At 37.0% G+C, this 20,999-nt stretch overlaps 1 long non-coding RNA gene across 1 annotated transcript; it reads right to left on the bottom strand.

Moving 5' to 3' along the window:
- Positions 1–142: 142 nt before the first annotated feature.
- LOC128914556 (uncharacterized) lies at positions 143–20,328 on the bottom strand. The gene is made up of 7 exons (XR_008468341.1): positions 19,538–20,328; positions 18,305–18,385; positions 15,007–15,045; positions 9,122–9,231; positions 6,521–6,659; positions 3,341–3,498; positions 143–289 (listed from the first exon to the last, which is right to left on the bottom strand). It is a non-coding gene; the product is annotated as an uncharacterized LOC128914556 (long non-coding RNA).
- Between the last annotated feature and the right edge of the window lie 671 nt (positions 20,329–20,999).

Below are 20,999 nucleotides of genomic sequence, written 5' to 3'. Positions count from 1 at the left end.
GGCGATTAGTACCTGCGAGGGAGCCGCGCCTTGGGCAGGGCACACCCGGCTGGCAGAGCCCCGCGGCCGCCTCCCTCTCTCCGGGCAGGCCGCCAGCCGGGAGCGGGACCGTCGGCGGGAGGGCGCAGGCAGGGCCCGGGGGTGGCGGAGTGGGCCGGGGGGTGGCGGAGCTCCCGGTGCTGCTTTGCAGCCCGTTCACCTGCCTTCTCTCGCCGCCGGGTCCGGCCGCGGCAAAGGACCGATCGTTGTAGCAGACACAGTTCTAATACAGCGCCGTAACGAAACCTTGCTAATGGAAAAAGCAGAGAAAAGTAAAGCATAATGCTGTTTAATAAAGCCCTTTGTTATTAATCTATTTACAGCCTGTGTAGGGGGAGTGTACACACATCATTACTTGCTACTCAATTAAATGACTCAAATACTTTTCGCAGGAGGTTATGAACTTTCCCGCGGAGCGCTTTGCATCTGCAGGAGCCATCGCCTTCTCCCCCATCCAGCAAACTCTGCCTTTGGCAGCAGCTGTCTGGAAAATGAATATGTTTTCTGAATGCATGCATTCCTGCATCTGCATCACAGGGGACTGGCAGCCTTACTTAGGTAACCGGGTTGATCATTACAGATGAACTACAACATGGAGCTTATCTAGAAAGTATTGCATTACTTACTTCTCCAAAATCTCATTCTGTAGAAAAGAATGTAAACTCCAGTTAGTTTCTCAATCCAGCGTATTTTGGTTTGAGTTCCTTTGCCTACATAAGGCAAGCCCTAACTCAGAACTTCATTTTGTTCTGCAAGGTAATGTAGCAATAACATAATTGTAGACTCTTGTGTAATAAATATTATCCTTAATAATAAACCTTAGATTCTTAATTTTCTCAATTTGCTTCCCCTACACATTTACTATGCTTTCAGGTAACACAGTACAGTCACACAGAACAAAAACCAGTTTCTGTAGTACCGTGTTGTGGGAAAACACCTTTGATGTAATGGAGCAATACCAGCTGTGTTATTCTACATGGCATTACACTGGCCATTCACTGAAAGCTCTGTCTCAGATAGTAAAAAGTGCTCACAACATCTGCTCAACAGACAGTTGGGAAGTTAAGAATTTTAGGATGAGATCCTACAACGATTCAGTATTTTCAGGTACTGTGACATCTGGAGACATATCATCAAATATAAAAAGTTTCACTTTTCCTTCAGGTATTAAACCCAAACAGACCTCTAGTTTACCCAAACAGACCTCTAGTTTACATATGAGTGTATATAAAACACATTTGAACCACTGATTTCCAAGGAACTATATGCCAAAAAACCCTACATGCTTTTAAAACTTCATTCTTGGTTCACACAGCTTGGAAAACCTATTGATGGCTTCTCACAAAACCATTTTAAAAAGACCATCTCTTGGAAAGCCACGGTTACGACAACCTAGTCTCTATTTTACACAAACCATAAGGAATTGTTTTATGCTTCAGTAGGAAACTACAGGAACTACAGTAATACTCCCGAGGGTAAAAAAAGTGCTGTAATTGAAAATGTGGAAAACACTGTTGGGTAGCCAGCTCAAGAATCTTACCAGAGTGCAATATACTGCCCTATTTAATAAAGAGTGTCTTGGAAATTTCTTACGAGGGTCAGCAGAAAGCAAGCCCTAAGTCATTCTATTGTAATGGAAATACAAAATAACTTCCGGAAAACTTTGTAGATGTGGCGAGGATTATTGGAGTCATAAACAATAACAGTAAGTAATATATGCATTGTGATCTGTACCAGGTAATGAAAAGAGCCTCAAACAAAGCACTTGAATTTTAATGTGACCAAAAGTTTTATATACATCTAAAACCAAGAATGATACTGCATTTTGTATCTTACACAGTGTTACCTGTTCGGTATGATTATTTGCTGTGACAACTGTGGCTAGGAGGAATAAAAAAGTATTTTGATATAAAATAGGAGAGAAAAATACTCACTTGAAGACCACTGCATGAAATGTTGTATTATGATGTCTACGTTTAACTTATTTAAATTATGTGTCATATGGGAAACTGTCTGAAGGGGTTGAGGAAGAGAGGGTTAAGAAGGTGGCCAATTGGCAGGCAGCTGCACCCCATAAGCAGCTTGATGAGGCTGAGATAAAAATCTGCTTTCAGCTGAAAGGAAGGCTTTAGAGATTGAAGGGGAGGTTAGAACCACCTGGTAAGTAGAGGCTTCGGTTTTCTGATCCTGCCTTTGAAGGGAGAGCCATAATGCACTTGAGGTTTGGTGGAAGGTGCCGGTCTGCTGCCACTGATCCAGATAGCCCAGTGCAGCCACTTTGTTCCTATTAACCTCTTAACCCTGCACCACCTGGATCAGGCTGCCCTGATAGTGGGACACACCTGGCAGAGAATGGAATCTCAGGAAGAAGATGCCTCTCTCCTTATTCCAAATGGCTGGGATAATCTGGCTACAGAGCTCTGCTCGTGTTCAACCAACAAAAGCTTAACACCATTAATTGCCTATAAAGATGAAGCAAGGTATTTTCAGATGAGACAGCAAGTGTCTAGAACTCACTGTTTAAGTCACAAGTAGATCACTGTAGTTTTAAAAGACCAGCTCTGTTAAATCAGAATTTTTGTGTTTATAGCAAAAATTACTTGGTGGTGGGTCATAGTCTATTTTATGCAGGTCAGGCTTCATGATATTGCCTTTTATGAAACTGCTTGTATGAGTAAATTGCATTTTCCGATTCAAATGTCTTTTTAATTTTTTTCCAAAGCTTTTGCTTCTCAACTGCCTTTTTGCCCTCAATTCTCTATGGATATGTATGTAATATTTGTCATCAGGAAGAATACAGAGGAATACTTTACTGAAAGTACAGAGGCAGAATGAATTGGACAGAATAAATCAATCAGACTTTGCTTATAATATGAATATATAAGGATGGAGAAGTGACTGGGTGGGGGGAGGAGGAAGAACGTAAATGCTTTTAAGCAGTGAAGTTAAATCTGCTCTTTTGCAAACACAGGTGGCAGCCTGACGCCTGGGAAAACAGAAAATCTGACCTGTGACTGCAAAGCTGGTACACTGTGTAATAAAACAACGTTTACCTGGTTTTAGCGTATCTTTTGTCCTCTAATTCCTCTTTCTTTCATTAAACAACTACAGATGCTCTGCATACAGAAACCTCTGGAACATCAGGGACTCGGATCTCCTGCTACATAGGTGCATTTATGTGTACGGATCGTGCAAACACACAGTGGGGTAGAGGGGATTACAGAGGAGCCACTAGGAGATGAGCAGGGAAGGGGAAACAACAGATGAGTATTGAGCAAAGGTCTGACTGGGGAGAACCTACCTAATGTAGAGAGAGTGTTGGCTCTGGCACCTGGAGCCCCATCTGCCACATTTCCACAGCAATTTCAAGACACAGAGTACTGAACGGATGACAGGTTGTTCTTTGTACTGCTGGACCCTTTGCCCTTCTGGTTCGTGCCTCTGCAATCACAACATACTCTATTTCCCATGAGGAAAAAAAAAAAAAAAAGCACCTCTTAAGAAATACCTTGAGATTGTTTTAGGACAGCACTATTTGTCTGTTTATATTTTAATTAAAACATAGGAACAATTACACCAGTTCAGATAAAGATGCCATCTAGATCTCAAGCAGTAGCAGATGCTAAAGAACAATCTGTGTATTCCTAAAAGGGTCTGAAGAGGACAAGCCAGTGTAACACTTCTCAACACTTTCCCACCTGCCAGCTATTTTCAACTCTGGGTATTTCATAAGGACCGTATATTCTTTTCTCACCAGTAACCTTAATCTCACATATATGGACTTGCTCAACACGTCCCCTGAATTCATGTAAAATTCTTTTTGCACTCAGAAAGTCCTCTGTAACTTCAGCAGATCTGCTACTGCTGCATGAAGATCCTCCTTTTGATTCTGACTCCTAGTTCAACAGCCCCTCGTCCTTCTGTACAACTTTATAATTTCTCCATTAAGTCCTCTCTCTTCCAGGCTAGGAAAAAACAGCCCTATTCAATCTTCTTCGTTGAGATGTTATTCCACATCGTGGGTGATTAATGCCCTTTTCATGACCCTTTTCCAGTTCTAATAGATCATTGCACAGTATTCCAGATGTGGAAAAATCATGGATTTATGCAATGGTGCAATGATTACTTTTTTGTTCTCTATTATTTTCTTTCCTAGTATCTTCTAATGTTTGATTTGCTCTTTTTGACTGCCACTAAGCTGATGTTTTCTTGGGGTTATCCGTCATGACCACAGAGTTTTGCACTAGAGCACTAATAGGCTGCTCAGAGTCCATCATTTCATATGTTTCATATAAGCATTACTGTATACTCATCCACAATAATTTTTATCTGCTTTATTATTTTATTTAGAAATGTATTTTAACAAGGTATCTTGCAATGCATAGCTAGCAAGATTGGATCTCAAATGCTTCTTATGTGATTTCAGAATTTTAATTCTCTTTACACATTACAGTGTTTCTGTGGTAAGAAAATTCAGCAAGCAGAAAAGGTTAAACAGAGTTTAGGTATGTTTTAAAGACTACCATTTACTGTGCTGGCATTAACTAATCATCAGACCATGAAGTGACTGTTGCAAGTTTGAAGGAAAACTCTTATCCCATCAATATGTTCCTTGTGATAACAGTTGTAGTTTGAAGTTTATACATTTCAAAAAGAAATTGAAATCTTTGGAATATACCAAAAAATCTAGACTTAAAAATTGCATCTAACAACTAATAGCTTTGATAATTTATAATCTAAAATTGTCAATGAACATGCAAATACACTCCCTACTTCTGCTATAGTAGCAAAGGGGAGGAATAATCTTTGTATTATAGTGTAACAACAGCACACGGAGTGACAAAACCGAATAAAATCACTTTGTTTTATAAGGACACTGGTTTTGTGATGGCTGTCAGTATCTCCAACAGCTCAAAAGATTGCATTTCATTCTATGAAGTGAAATAATGCAATACTGTACTTACCCTTAAGCAGAAGTCACTCTTTTGTTCTAACCATTTTCCTGTTTGAATTGTTGAGGTTATTTAACAGTCAATTTACTTTGTTTCAGATAATTAATACTATGCATGAGATTGGTGATCAAACAAAAAAAAACACGTTGAGCAACTTTTCTCCTACCCATTAAAGCCCTTATTCAGCATGCCTCATTTTAATGAAATACTACCAGTCATCATTTACCAAACACGACTGCAAAAAGCAACTTAAGAATATAACATTGTATGCAAAATACATAATTTTATCCAACAATAAGCCTGAGTAGAAAATAAATAGCAAGACATGATGCTGAACTTTCCTCTCTTCATGATACTGCAAAAAGTCCTCTGAGCACCTATCAGTGATATCTGTATTATGCTGCCAGTTCTAATTTATAGCTCAGTGATGCTCTAAGAAAACTGATAAAGGAAAAAGGCCTGCAGTCACGAGGAACAGCTGATCTGTGGAGCTAGATACTTTTGAGTTTCACGCCAGGGAAAGATATTACATTCATTATGACCAAAGAGCAGGAAACGAGTTCAATTCCAAAGCAACAATTTGCATTTCCCTCTCCTGGACAGACTGCCTAAGGAACAATCCTCTTTATTAAAGGAGATAAAGGAGTTGGGATTGTGACATACTTTAAAATAAGTGTTGCTACCTTGGATTTTATGGAGAACAAGACAGGGATTTGGGTGTTTATTTATCTTTGCTTTTACCTCAACATACTAAAAACGTGTCAGAGAAACAGCTGGTCTGCCTTTAAAGAAAACCTGAAATCATTAAGCACAGAACACAGAGAAGTGTTTAGAATTTGTCTAAAAAAAATTAAAACTGTATAAAACCACTAAAAGCAATGGAATAAGTTCTTAACATCTGTAAATAAAATCTATTATGGATTTTATAAACTATTTTTCCAGCCAGTAACCTGTCAAGAGGATCAGATGCATTATCATCTCCACATTACTAAATTGCTACAAAATTTCTATGGCCAAGTATGAAGGATGATAGAAATTTAAAACAAGTGTAATTAACAGTCAGTTCTTCGGTCAATGTATGTCATACCTATACATAGATTAGAACAAAATATCTAAGTAGCTCGGGCTACCTGGTGACAGAAACTTGAATAGGGACAAGTTATCCTGCTTCACGCTACTGTAGCCACACTGTTCCAGTGTCCAAACAGCTAAGGGAAATACCTTGTCTCCACGTTGTGACCTATATATCCTCTTATTTATACCATGTTATTTCGCTAAATATATTTAAACAGTTAGAAGTTAACAGTTATAAATTCTACTATATTCCTATATTTTATACCTGAAATTTCAACTATTTCTGTGAGCACAGAGTTTATGCTGTTTTGTCTTTATGTAACATGGAAAAGTTTCCAGGTCATGGATGCATCTAGCAAGCTTTGGTTTTGCTTAAGACAGACATTGTGCAGAATTTCATTTAAAGTTAGGACTTTCTCTTTTGAGAAAGCTTGCATTTCTAATTTGGCTCTTACTGGTCAGGTAGAAAGCAAGAAACCAACTTGATAGCTTGCTTTCTCCATAGATCCATAGTTGCTTCTCTCTGATTTCAGAAACAGAGCTCATGACAATCCTCCCACATCTGTTTCATCAGCTGATTAAAATGTAGATCTCCTGCAAGGTAACACATTTTTGGATGATGGGTGTTACTCTAACCAACTAATTATTAAGAGAACAATTTTATGCATGATCAGCAACTTGGCAGCGTAAACAACATGAAACAGTTCTTTTAAATAGGACTTGGTATTTTGTTTATGAGAGCTTGCATTTACTGGAAAGCTTTATGGCTTTTACAAGCCATTTAAACATAAAAGTTTTTGTTATCTTTTAAAGCCTTTTTGCAGTAAGACTGTTTATCTAGCACAAGAAAGAATTCAGATAGGAGTCTTATGTAAAGCGATGAATATTTGGTTTTCTGATTGTGTTGTATGATTTGTGGTGTTTATTGGAATACACTGAAGGGCAACGTTTCTTTCTTTCTTTTTTTAAAGCCCACAAGATACCTGACAAGTTTTAACTTATTCTTTAAAAAGCGAGATTCTTTTGCTGATAGGGACTAAGCGTGCTATTATGCTTAGTTTTATAACTACTTTTTATTTACATTTAAAGTTGGAAAAAAGTCGAAGTCAAAATGTTTCAGTCAAATGTATATCTTAATTTTAATTTCACAAGTAGAATGATTGCATTTCAAAACCACAACTGCTGGGCTTTCTTGAGGATGGGGTTTTTAGTTTGACCCACTAACTGTCTGTTCTCAGACTTGCTTTTCTCATGCCAACTGGAAGCTGCTGGCCAATCTGGTTTGCCTCTGTACCCAAACTAGAATACAAGAACGAATTGTGCCAAGGTAGAACTAACCCTATGCCATGCTGCTAGTAAAACCACTCACTGCCCCGAGCCAGTGAAATGTACCTGCTGCTAGAAATGGGCTTTAGGAAGCACAAACATTAATCCTGTAACTCTTTCTTACTTCAGTATCTCACCCTTATTTATGTACGCTATGAGTCTGTGAAAATGAAAGTTGAAAGAGGAATGATTAATGACCGGTGCATCAGACAAGCGAACAGAGCATTCCTGACAGAACAAGCCGGGGCTCTGTCATCCTGTGCTATCTCTGGCAGACTTGTTTTTATTTCTAATTCTCGGAGAGGAGCACTAGCTTCAGAATGTGCAACATCACACTGGACTGTCAAACTTCTTTGGCTTTAACAACATTTCAGGAGTTGTGTAGGTACACAGCAGGGTAACATACAACTCACCATTTTTGGTAAGTATGGTAACTTTGTCCCAGAAAGCATTTTCTAGTATTAATTTCTCAATGTAATTACTCTTTTCTCAATTTGTATAAATTTTCTTCTGGATTAGAGATTCAAAGAAGTCATAAAAAAAAAAAATGAACATTTTAATTCCGTAAATGCAACCTGCCCCATATACTTTCTGCTTGACAACCACATTCAGTTGGGTTGTAAATGATGTTTAAAGCATTAGTAGTTTCCTATCATCTCTAGATATTGGTTAATCTAAGCAAGTAGTACTCTTGCAAGTAGCACTCTAAAGAGGTTCCCTGTTGTGGGAATACTGAAGATCTACATAGGTATATGAGTTTACATGTGCACAATAGCAAAAAATCATGCTGTTCTTTAAACCTACAGTATCTGATGCTCTTATGTTTACATCAAATTATTTACTTTTTTTCTATAAACATTTTTCTACAGTGCAGGCATACATTTAAATATTACCAGATTCTGTTTTCTACATTAACTTAGTCACACATAGTTAATACTTCAGCTTTCCTGCTCTGCTTTCTGGTTCACACATAATTGTTCTTTTACAACTATTTTTATTTGCGCATTACTATATTTGTCAAGAAAAGAATTTACTTGCACAGCTTGTCAGGAATACATGGACTAAAAAGCAAGCATACCTACATACACACATTAAAGCAAGCCTATGCATGATATGTAATATTGCTGCATTAGTTAAGTTCTAAAGAATCTGCTTTAACGCTCGTTTTCTTTTGTCCTGTAACAATGGCATGATGTAAACCCTTCATACAAACTTATTAGAAGAGTGTATTTTGCGAAAACGCTACTTCCATTCTGCCTGAAGTGCATTTTCCAGTATTCAGAAAGACAAAACTTTCCTATTTCAACTTATCTGTTACACAGGGAATTTGCTACTTCTGTTGCATGAAGAATTGGGGTGCCAGACCCTTGTTCTTTCAATACTGGGATGCTAACAGTGCTAAAGAAGTGACTAGGTAGCCAAAGATATGTGTGCATGGCCCTAACCTTAAGGCAGCTGATGTTGGCAACAACACTTTCACTTCTATTTAGTCACTTTAGTCAGTGACCTACATGAATTGATACAAGTATCTTGGAATATTTTCCAACATGGTAATTTCCCTACTTTCTATTGCTGTTAGAGCAGTGAACAAGCTAGAATCTTCAGTCATAAACAGGTTCAGGCCTTAAGCCAAATTAAAAAGGCTTAAAACCTTAAAATTAAAAGAGACTGTTTTAAGACTACCCTGTTTTCATAAAATCTTAAAGGCAACATGAGATATTTTGTAATACCTGTAATGAGAGCGGTCTTTACTTGAGAGGGTATTGAAGATAATCAACTTGAGATCATTTTTACGTCCTTTCCAAGGGAGATACTGGTCTTCCATGCTCATTTGTACCATCTGAAAAACAAAATTTATTACTTTAAGAGAATAATACTGGAATTTATTTTTTTTTCTAAAGTAAAACCAGAAGGATGAATAAGAGGTAGCAAGTTTCAGACACTAGGTCTTTGTCTGTGTGCATGGGCTATGCTATGCCTGGCTTCATTCATCTATCAGCTATTCTTATCAGCCATTAAAGCTACTGGTAAAATTATTGTACAATAATAATAATAACAACAACAACAACCACCACGACCATCTTAACTGTATCAGAAAAGATGTTCTCCCATTCCTAGCAGCCCAACTTCTTTGTCTCTAAAGAAGACTATCCCACAAAGTGGAATGAAAGCATTTCACAGCAAAGAGCGCACGGCTAAAATAAACTCAGCATAGCAGAAAGAGGGATTTGCTTTGCAGACAGTGAGAGTGAAGAGAGAGAATAACTGTGTTCTCCCCCACAAGCTGCTAATTCACAAACTAATGATTCTGTGGTCAGTACAATTTAGACTATCACTTCCAGAAGTCTTGACTTAATAATTGCCTTATTATTTTAATTGCAAGTCAGCTGATAACCCAACTGATTAGTCAGACAGACATAGGAGAACCTTCTGCCTGTGGCCAAAGTAGAAGTTAATCATCATGAGCCTTTCATAAATGATCCATCAGTCCCCTGTCTATCCCACCTATCACGCTGTTTCAGAGATATGGCTGGTCCATGAGCATCCAGTCTGCAGTTTTATGAACTGGGAAGAGTACTGGAAAATCATCAACTATCAACAATATGTTTTTCTAATGACAGGAACAGAAGAAAGAATATTCTTTAAGCAGGAGTGACTAGTTCAAACCAGTTCTTCAGGAAGCTTCACGCACCAAAGATCAAGAAGAATGCTAATGTGCAATCATTGAACAGAATAGGAGCCAAAACTTGATATAAGGCACGTAATGAATAATGCTATACAATCGGCTTCTATACACCCACAATGTGTCTAAATTTATAAACCGTACACGCCATTGGATAAAATTTAAATGCATTTCCCATCATTGAAGTGCACTATCCAATCTGCTCTAACACAGGACCATATTGGGATTGAGCAGACCATTCTGTTTGTTAGAAACTTACCAGAATGTGCTGGTATTTATATCTCACAAAAGCTGTTCAGTAAACACAGTACAAAGACCTCTGATTTCACCAAATGCATATACACGTGCAAAGAATTTCACTTTAGGATTTCAGACATAAGAGAGCTCTCTCTGTCAAATGAGCTTAACTGCCATTCCCCCATCCCAGTGAATTAAACATCTTTCCACCTGGAAAAACTGTCCTGGCTTCCCAGATTAGAATTTCAGAGTTCTAAATGACAAACTCTGAATTTGCCTATGGCATGTACTTTAAGGGAAAATGCAGTATAGCTTCTTAGAGTCAAGAGCTTGGGGTTTTTTTCCCAACTAGAGTTTTGAGGGACAAGATATTGAGAACACAAAATTGGTCTCTGTTCCTGTTACATTTCTGTGTGGACTTAGGTATGTCAGTATATTTTTTATGGATGTGATAGTTCAAGCATGTAAGAATGACCGTTATAATTTCATTCATATTTTAGAGGTCCTTTGTCAGTCTTAGAAGAAAAGTGAGAGAACTACAAAGCACCTTAATTATCTTTGTTGCATACAATTGCAAAACCTGCTTCTCCAAGCCACACAAACTGCATAGGTAACAAACCAATAAACCAACAGAATAAAAGCATATCAGGGTCATAACTTCTGCCTTGACAGGGAAAGGACAGAAATCTAACTCAGCCTCTGCTGAAGCTAAACAGGAATGAGGTACACTTTATTTCTTTTCTTGATTCATCTACACTGGAAGGTGGAAAGGACCTTGACAGGTCATTTCATACATTTGCTTGTGGCAAGGCAGGGCCAGCTACACTGAAATGCTTCTTAAAGACTGTCGGTCCCTTTCTAGCAACAGCATAACCTCTGTAGACAATCTATTCCAGTGCTTGGTGTCATCAGAGTATTTTCCTCACGTTTAGCTTAAATTTCCCTAGCTACCACTTAAGACCATTATTTCTAGAACTATTTGTGGTGAACAGAGAGAAAAATACTATTTTCTTCCCCTTTCACAGGTTAAAGAATGCAAGACAACAAATAATCTCAAAGAAATATCCACTTTAAAAAAAACACAAACCAAAACAAACCAGAGACTCTCTCTAGAAATACCTGAAAGAGTACCGAAAGAAGAAATCAACTATGTTGGTAGGCTATGGCTCTTTGGGCAAACCAAACACGCTCATTTAGAATTAGGCAGGGGTTGCAAAACTACTCCAAAGCTCCCGAAATCTCTATACTTAGCCTGGAAGCTGTTTGGGTTTGCTCAAGAAATTACGAACCGCCCTTAGGCCTGGCAGGATGTTTGAGAGCTGACTGCACAGGGAAGGGTTATCTGCTTACATGGGATGTGCTGGGAGTGACCCTTCCCTTCTCCAGGAGTGACCTACAAGGGACTGTTACACCAGGAACTACAATCTTTTGTTATAAACTAACAGCAAGAGCCCTATCACAGTATTAAAGCAGAGTGCTTTATTCCAACTTGCTGTCTTCAAAATGGGAAAAAGGATGACATTTCATTTCAGATTTAAGACTCAAAACCTTTATCTACAAAGTAAAGGTCAGCATGGTGCCATAATTACTTTTATAAATTCTTTCATAAGAATTTAGAATTTGTTGCGGAACGCTGAAGTCATTACCTCCAAAACTTGTGTGTGTGCTAATAGAGTCTTACACAGCAACTCAAACTTACATCATCATGTAATTATGTTAGTTTTAACTCTCTGTAATATTTGAAGACAAACAAAATACAATGTTGAGATTCTTCAACTTTTTTCCTAAACTTTACAAATTATGGATTATGTTTTATGTCCTGCACCTTACTTCTCCAGATCAATTTTATATTATAATTTACGCAAGTTACCTAGTGCTGGGATTCTTAAAATATGAATAAAATTTGAAAACAAATCTTGAATTTGAAGTGGCTTTGTCACTACTGATTGGGCTAATGACTGAGCAAAATACAGCGCAAAGGGAAACTGAGCGAGCTGACAGAAATTACCTTAAAGGTATTTATATAGAAAATACAGAAAATTTTCAAAATAAAACAATATGGCACAGAAGTCATCTGGCTAATTTAAATAAAACACTTCTATGTAATTTAGTTTCATAATTCAAATGTTTATAGCCTGATAATACTAGAACAATGGAACAGACCATGCTATGTAACTTTCATTGTAGACTAGTGCAGAAATGTAAGTATTTCAGAATTATGTTAGCCCACTGCACTGGGAAAGATAAGTGACTGGGAAATTTTACTGTGATTCAGATTCAAGCATTTCTGATTTGTAACCTTGGTGTTGTTTGAATGCATGGCAAGGCACATCGATCTTGTGCAAGCACTTTACAGAGCGAATTACGGGTATAAATCAGGAAGAAGGTGCTTTGTAGGGTGGAGTTAAACTTCAAAGACAGTGAAATAAAGAACAGTCATCGCTACACCTAATAGCTGTCCTTCTATTGTAATTAAATAGTGCATTAATTTCCAAGTGTTATGACATTTAATCAGCTATATAAAAATAATAATAGTAATAAGAATGATAAGTGTCATCACCAAAGTTGTTATGAGCGCAAGCCAAGATCACCTGCCCAATGTTTCTAAAAGTTGCTACAGACAAGGTGTTCTAGACCGTAAGTACTGTCCAAAATATTTTCTTGGAACATCTCCCGATAAATTTCTTTCTTTAAAGAGGAACTTTGCAAAGAATCCCATAGCTCCTACTCATTAAACAAAACAACAACTATGCTCTGCCATTGTATCACATCTACATATCCTTATAAAGATGAGAAATAATTTTTTTCTTTTTAGTCAGTACACATTCATGAAAAATTGTCATTTTGCACCATATTACAGGAGGCAGACTAAGCAAAGGGATGTTAAATGATTCATCACAAAGCATAATACTGTAGCTGCAGAGCCAGAATAAGAATCTTGACTTTTACACCATTTTCCTTTCCTGCATAAGAAATCAGATTAGATATATGCATTCCTTTTTTCTGTAGTATGGTAATTATAAAATAAACTGTCCTTGAATAAATAGGTTTTTTTTTTTAAACTCAATCCCCCAGACCTTTTGAATAAAACACTAAAACAATAAAAAGATTACAGGGATATAAATTAATACATTTGATCAGTTTTGCCATAATTCATGCTCCAGAGAGTAAAAAAAATTGCAGGTTTTGAAATACTTGGAGTGGAAAAGAAAGGATGAGTTGATGGACCTCAGCTTCTAAGTGGCTTTCTGGGCAGTCAAGCACTGACACCACGCTGGAACCTTTCAAGCTCTCCCTGAGCTGTGTGGCTCATAGAAAAGGGTCAGCACTGGCCACTAGAGCTACACTAAAACTCCATCCACAAGCAACAAGTGCTATTCCCATTAGGATGAAGCTGACAGGATGATACATTCTTTTCCTTGTGCATTTTCAATTCCTTACGGCATGTGTAATAGCTAGTTATTTGAAGCATTATTTCTTTTGTTGTGAGGTTTTGTATGTTTGTTTTTCAGTAAGCCACTTTCAACAAGTGTAAAAACCACCTGTGATATCCCACTTACTGGTTAGGAAATCCTTCTTAGACTATTACGAAGAGTTCTTGGAAAAGAAAGGTATCCGTTATGTTCCAACCAAATTTCATGAGGATAAAAAGAGTCGTAGAGAGGAATCATTAGAAGAAACCATCATGTATTTTTTTATTTTTTAATGCAGAGGTGTAACGTAAGGTAATGTCTGAATTCCAAGAGCCACCCTGCTGTAGTGAAAATTCACTCTCAGAACAAAAAAAAAACGACCGTGGTCACAAAGAGCTGTAAGTATCTTCCAGCTTGGTCCACGTAACCAACCAAAAATGCTTCTGCATATTCTACGTATGTGTCCATCACGCAATTTGACATGCTTGAAACATCAACTAGTCCAGCAGCTGGCGCTTAGGCAAGGAACAGTAACTGGTAGGAAGGAGGTGCTTTCTCAAAACCAGGGTTTTTTCAATTATTTTAAAGAACAGCTGATTAATCTCCCTTTCATATATTCTTGCCAAATAGTGACAGTAAGGAATTTTCTAGTGAACTTGGTCTTATCTTCAGGACTACTAATTTGGCAAAACAATTACCTCCAACCCCTTCCTAACAATCTCCAATTAGCTAATCTTTTTCTTGTATTATTATGTGCATAACGGCCAAATGACGGCCCTACCAGCATCAACGTTTCTACTGGATGTTATGCGCCGTTTCCCACACTTTGCAATGGTGTTATATTTGTTATTTAGAACAAACCCAGATTATTCCTGGAACTGTGCCTATAGAAACTACTGCTGTAATGTGTTTATATGATATATAATTATAGGCATGCTGTAACCTGTCCATAGCCACTGCAGAACAAGTTGCATTATCAAGAACACAAACCAGTCCCTGGATTAACTATTCAATCTGATATATTCCCTTTCCTCACTAGCTGATGTCAAAGAAATTAAATGAATACAAGTTACATTTTTGAGCTTCAATAGAAAAGATAGTAACTATATAATATTCCACGCCAGTAATATGACATTCAAAACTACTGAATACTCCTTAATGGCATATGGATTTCAAGCCACGACATCTGAAGATTAGGCTACTTAGTTAATGTCAGGCATTTGCATTTGAAAATACTTGCCAAAAAGCAAAAACAAGATGTAGGAAGAAAGACAGTACTCACCTACCAATGGAGTGAGTCACACTATTCAAGCAGTTGAGCCTATGTATGCAAATATAAATAGTAAAATTTGGTTATAATCCTAGCAAACAACAGATTATTATAGGTTTTAATCTCAGTACTGTGTCAAGATAAATAGTTAGGACTGTCTTTAGTACATATTACCTGTAGGGAGAAAAATCTTTATAGAAGTAACTAGGTAAACAGAATAGTGGAGTAGATGAAAGTTTAATTATTAGAAGAATTATTTGATGTACTTCACATGTAGATTTTAATACTGTTTCATACCCATATTGTTATATTTTTCTGACATCGAACAACTAAACAATGATTTTTTTTATTAAAATTGTAAATACATGCCAATAATTTTCTGTTGATGCATCCTTTTTACCTTATGCTTTTATACAAGCCAACACGTCATCAAGAAGAATTTTAAAATCATTGTAATACTTATGAATACTTTTTATCCCATATATTAAATATCCCTTTCTTGCATGACGTCTGAGACATTTATAAAACCTTGCCTCACTAATATCTAATGAACTTTTTTTTATATGTTATTTTATAACCACAGTTAAGAAGTGGTTCTGATGGTATTTCTATATATGCATTCACATTTACAGATGAGCCAAAACAGAAAACGAAGTGTAAGAGCCACTGCATTCAGAGTGGAGAGGGACAAGCAGAGCAGGATCTGGTGTCGCAGTTTGTCATTTTATTTTTCCTTTACAAAATTAATTTTGGATCAAATCCAAGCCAAAAAGAGATGTATTTGGCAATTATGAAATGGATGTGGTCAGAAGAACACAAGAACAGCTGGTCTCACTAAAAAGAGTTACAGATGGCAGAAATCTCGCAATAGCAATCTTACAAAATTTGGTAGAAATATTGCATGATCTGCCTTATCAATTCACTGAGTGCATTCCTCTACTCTCTCATATCTGGCAATTTCTAAGGTGTTACTCCAGTATGATTTTATGTGTGTGAATGAATAAATTGATTTAGACTTGCTACACACTTACAATCAAGTGCAAGAAATAATTATCCAGGATTTTCATATGGAGTTCCCATAGTGTTTTTTGGGACATATAAAATTATTACATCATGACATTATTAAAGATTATACAAGAAGTTAACTCAAGCTGGTGTCTTGTACTGACTGCTGAAGTGGAAGAAGGAGAAAGTAAAGAAAAGCACAGAAAAAGTAACTGCAATTATAAGGTCTTTACAAGATGTGTTTGAAATTTATTCTTCCACGGAGAAATTCCAAAAGAATTGCACAGTAGTACCTCAATTCTGTGCTCTTATAGCTCCAGCTCTTCCTTCCAAATTCTATGCAGGTTGTTAAAATACACAAAGCTACATGATGTTTTAGTCAGGAAAATAACTCCGTCTTATAACTCATCTTTAAAAATTAAAGTTTTGTACAACTGCAGGGTGTTCTTTTGAAGGATGTCTGTCTTGCATCTTAACATTAATGACATTTGAACTAATACAGGAAGTGTAATGCATGTAATTTCACTAGAGAATGTTACTTAATTATAAATATATCCAATTATCTCTTAATTATATTAATTTCTGTTTATGAACATGGATAATACTGTATATTTAATACACCTAGGTTTATTCTAAACAGTAATAATACCTCCATATATAAAGTATTATAAGCCATTTCTACCAAAAAAACCCACTATTTGAGTCTGCCAGCTAGTCAGCATGACAGGAAAACGCGTGTATATGGGATGATCCTTCTTCCTCTCAAGTTCTGTTACGAATTTTAGGTTACTCAAGGTAAAACATTTATACCTACTGCCTGCACTTTATGACAAAGTGCAGAATTCCAGTTCAGGAAGTACTAATAGTGAACTATCGTGTCTCACATAACATGCTCTAGGCAAAGCTGATCACAGCTCATCACAGTGGCTTAAATTGGATGACTTTTGATGTCCTTTTTTTCTGTGATGTATAAATATGTAAATATAAATGTATGTATGTGCAAATATGTATTTATAAAATAGATTGTTAGGCAGATTATTTTCTGAAATAGTCCTTTCTGCCCATTACAATATTCTGCAGCGTGATCTTATCACAACTGTTTTCTGGGTGTTTTCCAATATGAGGGGGCACATTCTGAACTCAGTTAGATGGCAGTAAATACTGAGTAACTGCCCTGAAGTTAATGGAATTACTCCCGTCAGAACAACGTAAGTGAAAAATTTGTCCCTTCTCCATTACAGAGGCAACTGAATTTTACCAATCAAGTGAATATGGGGAACTCTTTCTAATTACATTTTATACCATGAATACAAATGCCGTGTTCTCCTGGTATATCCAGAGTATTTACAGTAAAGCACACTTGTTGTATGTACTACAGGAAGGAAGAAAGAAACAAAAAAGCTGACCACCCACATTCTTACACACACGCAGCTCAGCGGTGCTAAAGCTATCCTGACTCTGTAACCCTGCCCTTTGAATAATTCCGCTGACACGCTCGGAGGCTTCACATGAACAGGGACAGCAAGTGTTGTCCCTTTGTGTAAAGGCATATTTACACACAAGGTCATTCAAGATAATTCTGCTTATGAAGACAGCTGTTCATTTGAGTCAACCAATTTTATAATTACGTGTTAGTCTTAAAGTGGAATTTTGGATGTTATTTTCTTTGATATCTTTATGACTCATATTTCAGTTGAGCAAAGCAAGCTACAATTTGCTAATGCAAGTGTGTACAAATTTGAAACTGGTTAGGTCGGGTGTGTCTGCCTATAGAAACATACATTTTCTTACAGTTTTCAATAAATGTCACCGGTGCAAAATTATCTGGCTACATCTTAGTTGAATTTAAATATTTCATAGTTTGAATACCATTCTTTAAAAGTAAATTCAACTGGGTAATTGCTGAGGTTCAGAACAGAAAACTGCATTAATTGTGAACAAACCAGTAACCGAGTACGAAGTCGCCTATCTTCATCAGGTCCCATAGGTTATATAACCAGCTGGCATCACCTCCCATCTTTCATACACACAGGCCCGCTTCCCGTGCACATCCTATGGAAAGCAGGGGGCAACTGGCTTTCATTTGAAGGAACGAAGAAATTACTCTTGCTGTTTTCCTTCAGGCTGTAACTCATAGTTTGAAAAGATTGGAGTGAATCTGCTCCCTCTTTACCGTTTTGCAAAGAGGAAGGGGAGCACAGCCCACAGCTCATTTCTATTGCTGGGTGGAGCGCTGCCAACATAATTTGCAGGGATTCATAGTTCATTTTACGTAAGTATTATAGTACAAGTTAGACAAACTCACCAGATACAGTGAAGAGTAGCAGCATGTAGGCACTTACGGCTCTGCCCTCCCATTCTGTGCTTGTGGGGTTTGGCTCAGGCACTAGAAAAATAGACAGGGTACTCCTAATCTGAGAACAGGCATCTCTGGAGCAGAGGTAACCTATATATATTTTTTATATATATATATATATATATATAAAAAAAAATAAAATAGCCTATATAATGCAAGAGAGTCTGTAAACTGCTTTGGTTATGCTAACAGCCAAACAAGTCATCAGCAATCCCCAGAAGCAGCGAAATAAAAAGGTAGTTTGATCCAAATCTATTAGATCCAAATAGCTGTCTTCTAGCTGAAAACCTAGTCTTTAAATTCTTTCTGTCCTCCCCTCTAAGCTAGTACAGTTGTGGACTATTACCAATTCATATCTGGAATGAAACTATAGTCATCACAGTATAAAAAAAAAATTCAAGACTTTTTGAGAAATCTTACTAACAGACTGTGAGTTCTGGGAAAAAATATAAAAATACAGTTTGCATTTAAATGTAGGTAACTATCCCCAGTAAATTTACTGGTACTATTTTAAGTCCCGATTTATCAGTCATACACTTCCAATATATTGTATGACAAAAATAAGGTGTACAAATCAATATTTCTGCTTACCAATCCATTGCTTTGCAATATGGTTTATTATCTGTACATCTATAAATATGTGGAAAATAATTGTATCATTTGCTTTCTCAAAATAAATATGTTTTTTCATCTACCAATCCAAATGTTTCCAAAGAACTGAGTGATTAATATCGTATCTAAAACTGTGATTATTTTAATAAACATAAGGCAAGATATTGGACTAAGTATGACTCCAACTGTGAGTGATTTATAGTGATAAAAATACACAGATGCCATCTGTACCAACAGAAGAACGCTCATCACAAATTTGTCTTATGGTAACACTTCCCTTTCATTTATACTGAAATGAGCACTATTTCTTTTAAAATGATATTGACGGTAAAATATGTCCACTTTTAAAATAAGTAACCTAACAGTAGGAGAAATACACTGAAAACTATGAATTAAAATACTCATTTGACTTGCTCAAGGCCTCCATGATGTATCACTGAATGCCCGCCACATATTAAGCTAAGTTTGCCAGACTAGCTATGCTAGCTTAGTAGCTGCTTCCATACTAAGAGTTTTTGTTGGGTGTAACGCCCCTAACCTCTCCCAGAGAAAATCAAAATGAAAACATACCTCAACCAAAATGGCAAAAGCTTGAAGTTCAGAACCCAGCCTAAGTCATTAGTCTGACTTCATCAGCTTGTCTATGATACGTCTGCCAGCATCTTTGCCAGTTCAGCATTAAGCAAGAGGGCCATGGGGTATGCACCAGGGAAACTAGGGCAGGTAGTGAGAACGCAGTGATAAATATCAGTCAACTTCAAATACTAACAGCAAGATCAAAAGAAACGTAGAATTTAAATAAAATCTGCACACAGAGAACTTCATTAGCAGCAGTTGCAGAAACAAAGATATGATACCCAAAGCATTATTAATTTATAACGATACTGAGAGTTTTGAGAACGGTGAGGACTACCATCACCCATATAAGCGTAATAAAACAATAGCAAGCGCAGTACGCAGGAAAGGTTCTAGCTTGGTCCCTTCTGTCTTTGCCGTGCATTCTCAGTTCTGCGTTGACTCTGACCTTCACAGGATGTAACAAGGAAGGTAGACTACATACTCCCACAGACTTTTAAAAATATTTTTTACTAGCAGTGGCTTTAAGTATCCTTATTTTGCTTTGGGTTCTAAAATATAGCAAGAATGTAAATCAAAGTGCAAAGTAAATCTGTATTTATCTCCAATTTTTGTTTTGCGACTATGCTTCCACCCCCACTTCTGTCAGTTCTCCAGCCCTTCAAAATTTCCTTTGTATCAAAAAGCTGACAGATTTAGGTCCTGAAAGCTTCAAGCTAGTTTTCTTGTTGAAATTTAGGAAAACAGAACAGCTGTCATTCAAACATACTTCAGCAAGTGGCAAGCCTGTTCACTTTCAAATGTTTATTCCGCAAAAATCAACACTTAAATGACATGTCCTGCTGACATGTCATAAAAACCACATTCAGATCTGACAGACATGTGGAACAAACATGTGCCAGTGCCTGAGGTTCCAGAGTTCCTACACATCTGATGTTCAGGATATTTTTTAATATCTCTTTCTTTACTGTTTTAAACTGTACAGACTTTTTTGGTCCAGTGGTCATTGTTAGTCAGGTTATGAATTTACCTTCTTGGGGGGAGATGTGACAATAATTGCCCCTAAAGCAGTTCACCACATGCAGGCACAGCCAACAGTAATGGATAAGCAGCAACTGCTGCCACAAGCTGAATCACTGAAGCTGCTTCTTTCATGCAGATTTTACGATTCTGGTGTCCAAACAGGACCGTACTAGTATGCTACGCTCAAATCCAAGATCTTTTTCCTCCTTAACCAAATTGTGAGATTAAGAAGCTTTCATTTACCAGCTGGCCATTAAGCATTTCTTCACGAGCCCATTCGTTCATAATTTGACATAACCGTGAAGGTCCTCATTAAATCTCCTAAAACGAAGTGCACTGAATGCAACACAAAATCCAATTTATCAAGGAGTAGTGAAAGACAGTTAAAATTCAGTTTGTGATAAATTTTCCTGTAAGAAACCAAATAATTTTT

Source organism: Rissa tridactyla, chromosome 9 (genome assembly GCF_028500815.1).
Source record: "Rissa tridactyla isolate bRisTri1 chromosome 9, bRisTri1.patW.cur.20221130, whole genome shotgun sequence".
Taxonomy (NCBI): domain Eukaryota; kingdom Metazoa; phylum Chordata; class Aves; order Charadriiformes; family Laridae; genus Rissa; species Rissa tridactyla.
This window is presented reverse-complemented; position numbering and strand designations above follow the sequence as displayed.